The 12,787-nt window shown below is 43.0% G+C and overlaps 1 protein-coding gene across 1 annotated transcript in view; it reads left to right on the plus strand.

The window, feature by feature from the left end:
• The window catches only part of CUBN (cubilin), a 1,372,460-nt gene that overhangs the window by 182,766 nt on the left and 1,176,907 nt on the right, over positions 1 to 12,787 (plus strand). The window lies entirely within an intron of this gene.

Below are 12,787 nucleotides of genomic sequence, written 5' to 3' on the forward strand. Positions count from 1 at the left end.
TTTAGCAGTAACGTTTATGATGCATCCTTTTATTTCTTTCATTGTATATGCTGTTGCCTTTTATGAAACAACTAGCAGCCCGTCCCGACGTTGTCCGGGTATGAATTGCTGCCGGCCAGTAGTATATTGTTTTGTAGCATTTCGTTTTGATAGTATTTCTTATCTGTGACAGGCCTGTGAAACGCTCCGATTCACAGTGCACTGCTGATGCACTTAAGAGTGCGCGTTCAGTAGTGTGTGAACTCGAGTTTCCCTACTTTATTTTTCCTTGCAATATTATATAGCGCGAACTCAACAACAAGGCATGAGCACAATTTACATTACAGAAGAACACATTCATTTGTGGTAGGCAAGGGGAGACAAATCAGTTTGCCTGGAATCACAGGATGTTGAGCAGATGCCGAGATTCGAACGTAGCTCCGCAGCTCTAAAGTTCGCAATTCTAGAACTTGTGGCGGGAGGTGTGTCTAAAAGTGTATGTCGGTGCTGGCCATCAAAGAGAGAGAACTGTGCATTTTTCAAATGTGTGGTGAAAAAACATGAGTATGTTGCTGGAGATGTGGGCCGCCGTGCCACCAATGTACTTACCGGGGGAGGGCAAACACCCATTACTCTGCAACTTTCTTTCCGCATACCATCACTCCGCATACTTTCATTACAAAAGCACCATGACTCCGCAATGCCATTATAACGCATGGCATTACATTTTATATGCTTTTACCACGCATACATTTACAACGAAATTCGTTGTAAATGCATGAATGGTAAAAGCATGTTTTTTAAAAATGTTTGGATATGGTAAGTATGGGTAAAGGGGTATATGTTTTGGGGTACTGAGGTATATGTTTTGGGGTGTTTGGGTATTTTAAGGGTTCAGATATAGTTTTGGGTTATGGGTTACAGGGGTAGTTTTAGGGTTTAGGGATAGGTATGAGTTTTGGGGTGCAGGGGTATTTTTAGGGTATAGGGATATTTTTAGGGTTCAGGGGTAGGTTTGGGTTTTGGGGTACAGGAGTATTTTAAGGGTTCAGGGAAAGGTTTGAGTTTTGGGGTACAGTGGTATTTTTAGGGTTCAGGGCTGGGTTTGGGTTTTCAGGTACAGGGGAATTTTAGGGTTCAGGGGTAGGTTTGGGTTTTGGGGTACAGGGTTATTTTTAGGGTTCAGGGCTAGGTTTGGTTTTTGGGGTACAGGGGTATTTTTAGGGTTCAGGCGTAGGTTTGGGTTTTGGGGTACAGGGGTATTTTAAGGGTTCAGGGCTAGGTTTGGGTTTTGGGGTACAGGGGTATTTTAGGGTTCAGGGGTAGGTTTGGGTTTTGGGGTACAGTGTTTTTTTAGGGTTTAGGGTTCAGGGCAGGGTTTGGGTTTTGGGGTACAGGGGTATTTATAGGGTTCAGGACTAGGTTTGGGGTACAGGGGTATTTTAAGGGTTCAGGGCTAGGTTTGGGTTTTGGGGTACAGGGGTATTTTAGGGTTCAGGGGTAGGTTTGGGTTTTGGGGTACAGTGTTTTTTTTAGGGTTTAGGGTTCAGGGCAGGGTTTGGGTTTTGGGGTACAGGGGTATTTATAGGGTTCAGGACTAGGTTTGGGGTACAGGGTTATTTTTAGGGTTTAGGGATAGCTTTGGGTTTTGGGGTACAGGGTATATTTTTAGGTTTAAGATGTGTTAGTGTTTAAGGGTGTTGGGGTATTTTAAGGAGTAAGGGTGGGTTGTGATTATGGGGTGCAGGGGTATTTAAAGGGAGCAGGGTGGGATTAGCACACAATATGAGACATGGCATGAAGTGCGGAACGTACTGTTGTATTTCTATCTAGGACCCTAATTCGATATTCCCGATTCATGCCCTTATGTGGTTATAATTAATAATATCCTTATAAAGGCATAAGAATCATATCCATATTCAGTAATAGCTCATGCAGTCCAAAGCACAGCACGGCTACTCCCATCGACTTCTAGAAAGCACAACGCGTTATTTAAACAAACCAAGCCTCAGGCAGCCCGGGAAATCCCCTCTGCTTTTGTTTTGATTTTAACAAGAACTCCTGGAGTCCAGAAAGAACTGTTAGTTCTTAGTGACGTCTTAATTCCAACCTTACGACAAACTCTGCACCTTTCAGGTATAAATATACCAACAGTTGCCTTAAGCAAACACATGGTGGTTTTGAGCAGAGCGGCTATCTACTTGACCGAGAGCCCAGCTGATGCGAGAGCCCACGGAAGCCGCCCCTCCCCTTTGATGCGCTGTAGAAGCTGCTTTTTCTCACGCCGAGAAAATTCAGCTCCGGTGTTCCCGAGTCACCCTTGCGGGTTGCTGGGAGATCGAGTCCTAAAGAAAGAGATACCAGACATCCCACATTCTATTACCAAGGTACGGAGCTGACTAAACCCTTAAGAGAATTCTTGATTCAGATTCTTGGCAAAACAATCTTAACCAACTTAACTTAAACTGCTACTTACTTACTCCTTCCCAAGTATTAGGCTTAGGTCAGGTACACCAGGGTAGGCGTAGTTAGAAGCACCAGTTGAGTACGTTAGTTAATGTTTTTATGTATGTATATATTTTATCTATTTTAAATTATCATATGGCTAAGAAACCATATCAATGCTTTTACAGTATTATTTCATAATACTACTTTTACTGTACGCACTTTACTTTATGATAAGTATTGCAATTGTGGCAATTCATTTCTCATGCATGAGAAAGAAGAATGCTCAATAAAATAACACCTTTTATTGAAAACGCTCGTCTCTCTATTTCTCTGCACTCTGGTGAAACTAAGTATGCACGGTTGACTGATTGAAATAGCTGCCTATTGTTTTCACACGACTCTAGAGATACACTCTTTTCTGAGGGAGCAAAGTCGTCATGTTTGTATGGTTGTCAGAAGCTAATCCCTTCTTGTCTAAATCCGGAGAGTTAACTCTTTCCTGAACATTCGAGAAAGTTTCTAGTGACCTCTGAGCTAGCTGGCAAAACTAATTAAGTCTAATATAGTCAGTAGAGACCTAGTCGACCTCAGTCCTACGTCTACACTGCTGTTTATATTATTCCAATGCGCAGAGCCTATTAGGAATATAGGAACTACACTACATGGCGCCCAATGTTTGGTAAGGCGATAATCTAACGCAAGACACTAGAGTAACTCAGTTGTGCTTTTTCACTCAGAACCCTTTTTCTGTAAAGACTCCAAAAGACGTCTGGAGTGGGTGAAAGGTTAATATCTGCCGGAACTTAGTAGGAAGAGATTCCTATGTATTAGTTTTTGGTTTAGTCAACGTTGAAGGATACAGTGTTCCAAAATATTGTGCACCTAATCTTTGTTTCTTTGAAACTTGATCTGCAACAAAGAGCTTTCGGTCTGTAAAAATGGTGGAAAGTGACAATGAAGCGGAGAGAGTTAGAATAGCAGCTCAGCTCATAGAGGATGACACAACCATCCAAGACAATGACCCGAATGCTACAATCATTCCAGTAAATGTAAGAAGAACTATAACTCTTAAACTTATAGAGAATGGACTATCACCAAGAGGTGGTACAGTCATATTCGTGGTAGAGGCCCATGAATATCGGCAGACAGAGGTATTCTATTCATGAATACATTTTCCAGCAGCACACGCTGTAACAAAAGAATTCCACTATTACAAAATAGAGGAACCTCCGGATATATACACTCCTTTCGAGGACGTTGAAATCCACTAAATTACCAAGAACACCTGCTCTGGTTTAATAGCGCCATCAAAAACATAAAAATCACATCACCAGGCACGGTCCACTAGGTAGACCAGGAGCAACGTGGCCAGTTCTAGCCAGCTACACACCACATCCAGACATTGATAAAATGTCAGACTGGGAACTTTTAGCTCAGCTAAAACTATTAATTAAAATACGTAGACAATTGGTCGAATATGTCATGCGGACTTCAACAGTCCAACCCACAATTAATATTCCACAGCCGACCCATCATCAGGGGAACACAAACAAAATTACACCACAGAACATACAATCATGTCTTGGTAAAGTACCCACAAAACGGGAACAAATTCCATTCTGGTTAGCACAGAAAATTACTCAAATAGAAGCAGTATTTCCAGATACTACTCCTACTGAGAAACACAGAATTCTGACTATCTGTCTTCCAATGGGGATCGCACACATGTGGAAGACTGTGACACTTGGGGCACAGTCTTTGCTTCAATATACACAAAAACACATGGTGTTCCGTCTATGGCGGTTATACCAGATGTACTAAGACAGATTCAAAATGAATACGGTCCAGAACCTGCTTTAACTCTGGGTATGAAATTATTGAAAGACTTCAAGCAGGTCTCGGCTATATTGTTAGCCAACATAAAAGGAGAAGCAGCATCTGTGGCGATCCGCCAGAAATTGAAGGAGACAGATATAGCAGACCAACCATTTGAACTTGCCAGAATCATAGAAAAATCCTATGAAGAGCTAGGAAGAGATAGTTTGGGTGGGAAACCGGTAAAACCCCAACTAACTGAAAATCCTGAAAAAACCTTTATTAAAAATAATCTGAATACTCCAAAAAGGAGTTGGGATGGTATTAAACAGTCCACTCCCAGGGAAAAACGATTCCAGTCCAGAGGATGGTCTCCTCAACGAAGAGAAAAATCTCCAGACCGAGGAAACAAGTCTCCCCAAAGGAAGCTCTCTGAAAAAAGATACAACCTTAGAGATAGGGATAGATTGAGAAAACCTGATAGATATCAAGATATTGATACACGTCCCTCTCGATCCCTCTCACTCAATCTTTCTCGATCTTCCTCACAGAAATCGGAAAGAAGAGGACGGTCAGAACACAGAGAAGAGCACGTCAAGTCCAAAGACAAAGAACCTTCTCATCAAAGTAATAAATCACAATTTCCCAGAAAGAAGTTAGCAAGTATTAAGATTAAACATGCCGAGGATTGTGAGGACACAACTGAAAAATGGAGAGTGGGCCCAGACAATGCTAGACAGCGCAGCAGAAGTGACCATAGCTCGCAAGATCATGATGAATCTTCTGGAGACAGTGGACACAAATGAATACATTCAGGTGGAATCTGCAGATACCAGAGTTAGCAAACCTCATAAAATATACCAAATAACATTGCCTATAGAGGGGGACATGACGAGGAAAGTAAGGGGTCTCTTTTGGGATAACCTTTCGAAAGGCTATGACATCCTGTTAGCTGAAAAAGACTGGCCACCAGAGTTTGTCAAGGAGTGCCCTCATGGCGAAGAAATGATTATGCCTGCCTTCTCTAATCAGATACCAATTCATAAAAAATATACACTTGCAAGAAAATGGGCAGTAGCCCAAGCTCCTGCATTATATAAAAATCATGTAGGATGGGATGAGGATTCGCCTCACCACAAAATCCAGTTAAAAAATCATCCCACTGCACAAAGGCAGTACCCAGTTAAACAAGAAGCTAAAAAGCAGGTCAAGGAGATTTTAGATCAACTTGAATATCAAGGGGTGATTGAAACATGCACCTCACAAATGAACAATCCTTTGTTTCCTGTCTCCAAGCCAGACAATTCATATTGTCTAGTTTTGGACTACAGACACTTTAACTCCTGTTGTAAAACATTTGCAGTACAAAACTCACACAGTGCAGCACTAATGAATAACATTGTGCGCAAAAAAATATAAAACGACATTAGATATCTCTAATGGATTCTTTTGTCGAAATATTGCACCTGAAAGCAGGTATTTGACCACTTTCTCAATCATGGCGTCACAGAAACACTTCTGTCGACTCCCACAGGGATTCAAGAATAGCCCAGGATTATTCTCAGCAAGGGTAACAGAGTTACAACAAATATATGATGATGAGGCATTATCCTATGTCGATGATATCTATCTCACAGATGATGACCTGGAGACTCACTTAAAAAGAGTGAACACCATAGAGTGAACACCATAATACTTGGGTTCGCATCAGAGGGTTACAAATTCAACTTTAAAAAGTCACGAATTGCCCATCTAACTGTCCTGTTTCTAGGATATGAATTATCAAGTGAAGGCAAGAGCCTAGCTGACAATTTCTTAGAGAAATGTGCTGCACCAAAAACGCTGAAGAATTTACAATCAATACTAGGTTTCCTGAATTTCGGAAGAACATACATTCTAAATTATGCAGAGAGGGTTAAACCTCTCTATGAATTAATAAGACCTGATTTCAAACCAATAAATTGGACTCAGAAACATACAGAAATTTTAAGATCACTACAAACAGACATGTTAACTAAAACAAAATTGCAAACACGCGAAAACATACGCAACCTTGACATCCGAGTCATCCCAGGAAGATGCGGATTCACATACCTGACCTCTAATGAGGGAGAAACGGTACCTATAGCTTACAAATCACATTTGTACACTCAAGCTGAAATGAAATCATCTCTACAGAAAAAATTCTGACAGCGGTTCAAACTGCTGTAGCAAAAGAAAGAGCCCTGGCCCAAGGCAAGAGAATAACTGTTTATACAGCAGAATCAGCCCTTTAGGCATTAACAAGTCCACACAATCTGAATACAGTGGCATTAGATCCAAAATGGGTACAATGGGAAAATTCTCTTGCTACAGAAGACGTGTAATACTATTTTGACCCGAAACTGAAAAAACAAGATGATCTAGAATACGAACAAGAATATCCTCTGGCAATCAAAATGTTGCCTCTCGAACAGTACACATGTGTAATCTACATGGACAGATTTGCACAACACTACGATGTAGAGGAAAAATCCTACAAAGCAGCGTGCGCGATTGTTAAAGGTCGCTGGCGCTCTGGTAAATTCAAACCGATGATTACCAAAACTGAATCACTCAGAAACTGTTCAGCTCAGCGAGCTGAAATAAGATCTTTAAAGATGGCGCTTGAAAATGCCGATCGTGAATTCCCGACACTAATAAAGTGCGATTCGCATTTCTGCGTCAAGTCTTACAATAGTGACATGCAGACATGGAGTAAAAATGGTTACAAAGATGACACATGTGCCACAATAAAGCATAAAACGCTTTGGGAACAAGTAGTTCTTTTAAAGAAAGAACTACAGAAGACTCACGTGATACACACACTGAGTCATCGACGTGATGGCGTTCACGTTGCAGGGAATTCATTGGCTAACACAGCCACAGCGGAAGCGGTTCAACCAGCTTCCGTAGCCACTGAAAAGCGTTCAGAAAAACACATAGATGGGGAAACCATGCTGGCGGTAAAAGCCTCATTAAAAGGCGATTATGCAGCATTACCTCTCAACTATCCACTCAGTAATACTCACATCCTTTTGCTCAAATCCCTGGAGTGGGGGATAGAGTAATTCCAAACACGAACCGTAGAGTTTTCTTGATTTAAAGCGCACACATGGGACTGGGTCCGAGGCACCAACAGATCTTGAAATCTCTAATAGAATTACAATCAGAGTACTGGTGGCCGGGAATGAGCGTGCAAATTTACAAATTTGCAATGGATTGTCCAGACTGCAACAGAGATCGCAGCTGTGAACCGGACCAGACTATTGCCAGGACATCTTTGTTAGAAAGCATCAGGCTTAAGCATGGGCAGAAAATTCATTCCGCTCGCGGATTTTGCGGATTTTCGGTAAATTCGCAATCCGCGAGATTCGCGAATTTCCCGCAAAATCCGCAAATTAGCACACAGCAGATTTTTTTTTCTTGGTGATACAATGTTGCGGCGTGCGGCGTCACTTACCGTCATTCAGCGGTTGCCGAGTTGTTTTTCTCGATATTTTTGCGAGTGCTGCGCCATTTTGGATCTTGCTGCGACGCATCGCGAGAGTTCGCAATTGCGAACATGTAGGTGCGGCGGACAGCAACAATCTCGCACTCGCGAAATTACAAAATTTGCAATTCTGCACAAGAAATCCACTAGCAAGCAGCATAGACCTTCTGAAAATGATGATTTTTATCAGAATAACTCCTCAGGTTGACATTTGCCTGCACTTTTTTGGATTTGAGGCCTTTTGACTCTCTTTGGATCACTTTTGGATTAGAAATCAACTTTCATAAGTAAGTTTGTTTGTGGCATTATAGTTGCTGTTCTGCAGAAAGCACTCAGCAGGTGCAAAAGTTCACTCATCATTAGTAACCATTCCCTGTAGTACTTCCTGAGGGCCCCCTCCAGAGTTCAGTTGCCTATGTTTGTTTGGGGCATTACAGTTGCTGTTCTGCAGAAAAACGAATTTTCAAAAATGAAAGCACTCAGCAGGTGCAAAAGTTCAAACTTATTATTAGTAATAGTAACTATTCCCTGTAGTGCTTCCTGACTGGGGCCCCTTCAGAGTTCAGTTGCTAGTTGCAACAATTGTATGACCCTGCTCTGACCCTCACAGCAGGCTCATAGAATAGATACAAGTAGGCCACAAAGGTCCTGGAAAAAAAGTTGCACTGCAACAGAAAGCAAATTACAGATAAGGAAGCAGGTGCCAGACTGGAATTTTAAAACAGTGACACATTAATAAACCAACCCCAAATTAATTTATGTCAGTTGAAGCAGGGCAGGTGTGCTTGCTTTCCCCCCCATAATCTACAGTGATGATGTACCAATCAATCAATCAATCAATGACATTTATAGAGCGCGCTACATACCCGTAGGGTCTCAAGGCGCTGGGGGTGGGGGGGTGCCGCTACTGCTCGAACAGCCAGGTCTTCAGCTTCTTCCTGAAGGAGAGGTGGTCTTGGGTCAGGCGCAGGTCGGTCGGGAGGGAGTTCCAGGTCTTGGCGGCCAGGTAGGAGAAGGACCTTCCTCCTGTAGTCGCTCTTCGGATGCGGGGGACGGCGGCGAGGGCGTGGTTGGCTGATCGGAGGTGGCGCTTGGGAGCGTAGAAGTTGACTCGGCTGTTGAGGTAGCTCGGGCCTTGGTCGTGTAGGGCTTTGTGTGCGTGGGTGAGGAGGCGGAAGGTGATTCTTTTGTTGACGGGGAGCCAGTGAAGGTCTCTCAGATGTCCGGAGATGTGGCTGGTTCGTGGGATGTCGAGGATGTGTCTGGCTGAGGCGTTCTGGATCCGCTGGAGTCTCTTCTGGAGCTTGGCGGTGGTACCGGCGTAGAGGGCGTTGCCGTAGTCAGAGGGTGGCATTGATGTACCAGAGGGTGGCATGGGTGAAACAGAGGGTGGCAGTGGTGAAACAGAGGGTGCTGGGAACCTTTGATGATGAACCAGATGTAGAAACAACATAGTCGCGACCGTTGCGACAAGTTCAGAATTGCGTACTGGTAGCAAACCCTCGCGAACTGGCAGATACCCTTGCGAACACACAAAAAAAATCCGCAAATTCGCGAGAATTCGCTGATTTTGCGGATTGCGAGTTCGCAAATACGCAAATTCCCGAACACCAAATTCGCAAGGCTATCTATAATGCAGAAATCCAACCGGAGAAATGCGTCCCCATAATTATTAAGACAAAATTAACTTAAAAATGTAGACCAGCAGCACTCGGCTGACGCCAGAACTGTTATAAAAAGATTTGCGAGTCTTTATCGGCATATACGCAATTGGCATGCTACATTCTGATCAGGGTCCTGCGTTTAGGTCTCGAGCTTACAAAGAGGCCATGAACAGCATGGGCATTGCATTGCGGTACTCTTCTCCCTTCCATCCTGAGGAAAATGCGGTAGTGGAAAGAAAAAACCGGGACATAAAGCAATCTATAACGGCGAGGGTATTAGGTTCGGGTGATGGGTGGGTCAAACATTTAACAAGTGTCCAACGTAGTCTTAATAATCTGCCAAGAAATTCTCTAAAAGGTCTCACTCCATACGAACTATGGTTCGGTACTAGAATGCACATTCAGGATCTTGATTGTCACACTTCAGTGGTAGAAGAAAAATCCTTTGATATCAAAGACCGTTGGACTGTTTTACAGGATTTAAATGAAACAAGAAAAAAGCCTGAGTAACATAAAGTTGAAACAACAGCCGTCAACCACTGAAGAAAAACCATCTGTCCCAGCAAGACCTGTCTGGATTCCAAAGATTGGGGATCTGGTCAGAGAGAAGATCGCGGTGAAGAAGGAATTTGGGCCTTCTTACAGAAAAGCTGTACCTGTCTTAGCTGTCAGCAGAACAAGATCAGTTGTACTACCGCCCCTTGCTGGTAAAAAGGAGAACCGAGTTGTATCCATCGACCTGGTAAAACCACAATCATGTGGCCAATAATAAGTAGTAGGCCCAGTGCACTCCCAAGAAATAGCATAAAACCGAAATTTGCTACAATCCAAGAGGCTCATACTGAGAGACTAATCACATTTGATAAACCTGCAGTGAATAAAAAAGGACTATGCAATAATGCCATGGAACTTGTGCCTCTTGAAACCCAAATTGCAACAGTTCGTCAAGAAACACCAATCTACAATGATGTAGCCTCTGACTATGCTAATGAAACAAAGAAAAATGTAAAAGCAAATGAAAATCCGGAAATAATTCCAACAATTGACAGAACTGCATCTGGCTACTTCATCAACTTCGACGACTTTTCTGAAGATCCAAGCGGGCATGAAGAAACGCCTGCAACAAAAACTTTCAAAGACAAAGTAATTGAACTTTCTCTCCAACTAAAAGAAACATATCTGATTTCACCATGGATTGAATTTTGAATTGTGTTAGGTGTACTTACTCTCCTGTTTTGGCTCATCATGGTTCTATGTTTGGGAACATTCATTGATGGAAAATATAGTACAATGGACACAGCAAGTCAGAACATCAACTTGGTCCTAAAGCCTCACACATCCTCCCACATCGAGAAAAGAGAACTGTAATCAGTAAACATCTCAGCCAAACCAATACCCGGTGGGGTAGCATGGGACAGAACTGATTATGACATTTTTGGCCCGGTTGAGCTCTTGAAATATCCACACCAGTTCAAGGTTTCGTTAAGTGACTTTGTGACACCAAGTACTTTCTCTGATGATTGGGATTTGGAAAACATTAATAATATGATGTCAGGTTTAGTAATGTCAGACAATATTACAGAACATGATTACTTACATGGTTCATCGATTTATGAAGAGTTATACTGTTATAATCATTTTGATGATCACTATTTACATAAAACTGCACAGCCTAGAAATGTTTTATGTTATAACCAATGGGAACACTGTCCAACACCGCCAAAAGGCAGCTCGAAAACATTTTATGAGAAATTCCAGTACTTCTCAGGGTTTAACAACAGTGATCCAGAAACGTTTTATTTTGAAATGTTAACTAGAACAGGAATGAAAACAATGTTGACAAATACTAAATTGATTTATTCTGAAAAATTTTATCACAAAATGTCTACATTTGGTTTCGAATTCTGGAAAAACAACATTGAAACAGAAATGAAATGGGGTACCAAAGATTGGCAAGTACAAGGCCTAGAAGCATTATTTAGGGCCTGCATGATCCCAGAACAAATGATATTCTTGAATGACACAATTCAACAAACTACTTGTCTTGGCCTAGCTAAGATAAAAGACTTAAATACACCGTCTATTCCGAAACCCATAACTGATAGTGATAGAACTACAGATGTGGAGATAGACATATCCCATATTTTACACCAAAACAGAACACATCCTGATTGGAAAAAGTTTTTGATCTTGCCAACAGACACAAATAACTGTCAAGACAGATTCCTGAACAAAACACAGGAGTTCAAAATGACCAGGCCAGACCCAAGATACTCCCAGAGACAACATCCAGGGATAGTTACAACGTACAGTGTAGGGAAACTATGCCTTGAGTGGCTACAGAAATCCACACTCGCGGTTCAAAAGGGGGTGGTGATGGACGGAGCATCTGAATCACTCACACACTCACACCCAGTCAAAAGATCTGGGTTTAATCCATCACCGTTCTTTAGCCCACTCGGCCACCCAAAATCAGACATGGCTATATGCAAATCAGTCTGACCCTGTGCCTCATGGGAACAGTCCAGCCCGAACTGCCAAGCCATGTCTTCCCTGGACCGGAAACAAGCTTCCGAGGACCGGTTTCTGGCATTCCAGCCGTCTTCAGCCCGGCTTGCTTGAATCCAGTGGCAAAGTGAGCAAGGGACTCACGTCTGAGCATACCCTGCCACACTTATGGCGGCCAAAAGCGGTACAAAAGGGGGTGGTGATGGATGGAGCATCTGAATCAATCAAACACTCACACCCAGTCAAAAGATCTGGGTTTAATCCATCACCGTTCTTTAGCCCACTCTGCCACCCCAGTTCAGACATGGCTATATGCAAATCAGTCTGACCCTGTGCCTCATGGGAACAGTCCAGCCCGAACTGCCAAGCCATGTCTTCCCTGGACCGGAAACAAGCTGCCGAGGACCAGTTTCTGGCATTCCAGCCGTCTTCAGCCCGGCTTGCTTGAATCCCGTGGCAAAGTGAGCAAGGGACTCACGTCTGAGCATACCCTGCCACACTTATGGCGGCCAAAATTGGTACAAAAGGGGGTGGTGATGGATGGAGTATCTGAATCAATCAAACACTCACACCCAGTCAAAAGATCTGGGTTTAATCCATCACCGTTCTTTAGCCCACTCTGCCACCCCAGTTCAGAATGGCTATATGCAAATCAGTCTGACCCTGTGCCTCATGGGAACAGTCCAGCCCGAACTGCCAAGCCATGTCTTCCCTGGACCAGAAACAAGCTTCTGAGGACCGGTTTCTGGCATTTTAGCCGTCTTCAGCCCGGCTTGCTTGAATCCAGTGGCAAAGTGAGCAAGGGACTCACGTCTGAGCATACCCTGCCACACTTATGGCGGCCAAAAGCGGTACAAAAGGG

Source organism: Lissotriton vulgaris, chromosome 10, assembly GCF_964263255.1.
Source record: "Lissotriton vulgaris chromosome 10, aLisVul1.2, whole genome shotgun sequence".
Taxonomy (NCBI): domain Eukaryota; kingdom Metazoa; phylum Chordata; class Amphibia; order Caudata; family Salamandridae; genus Lissotriton; species Lissotriton vulgaris.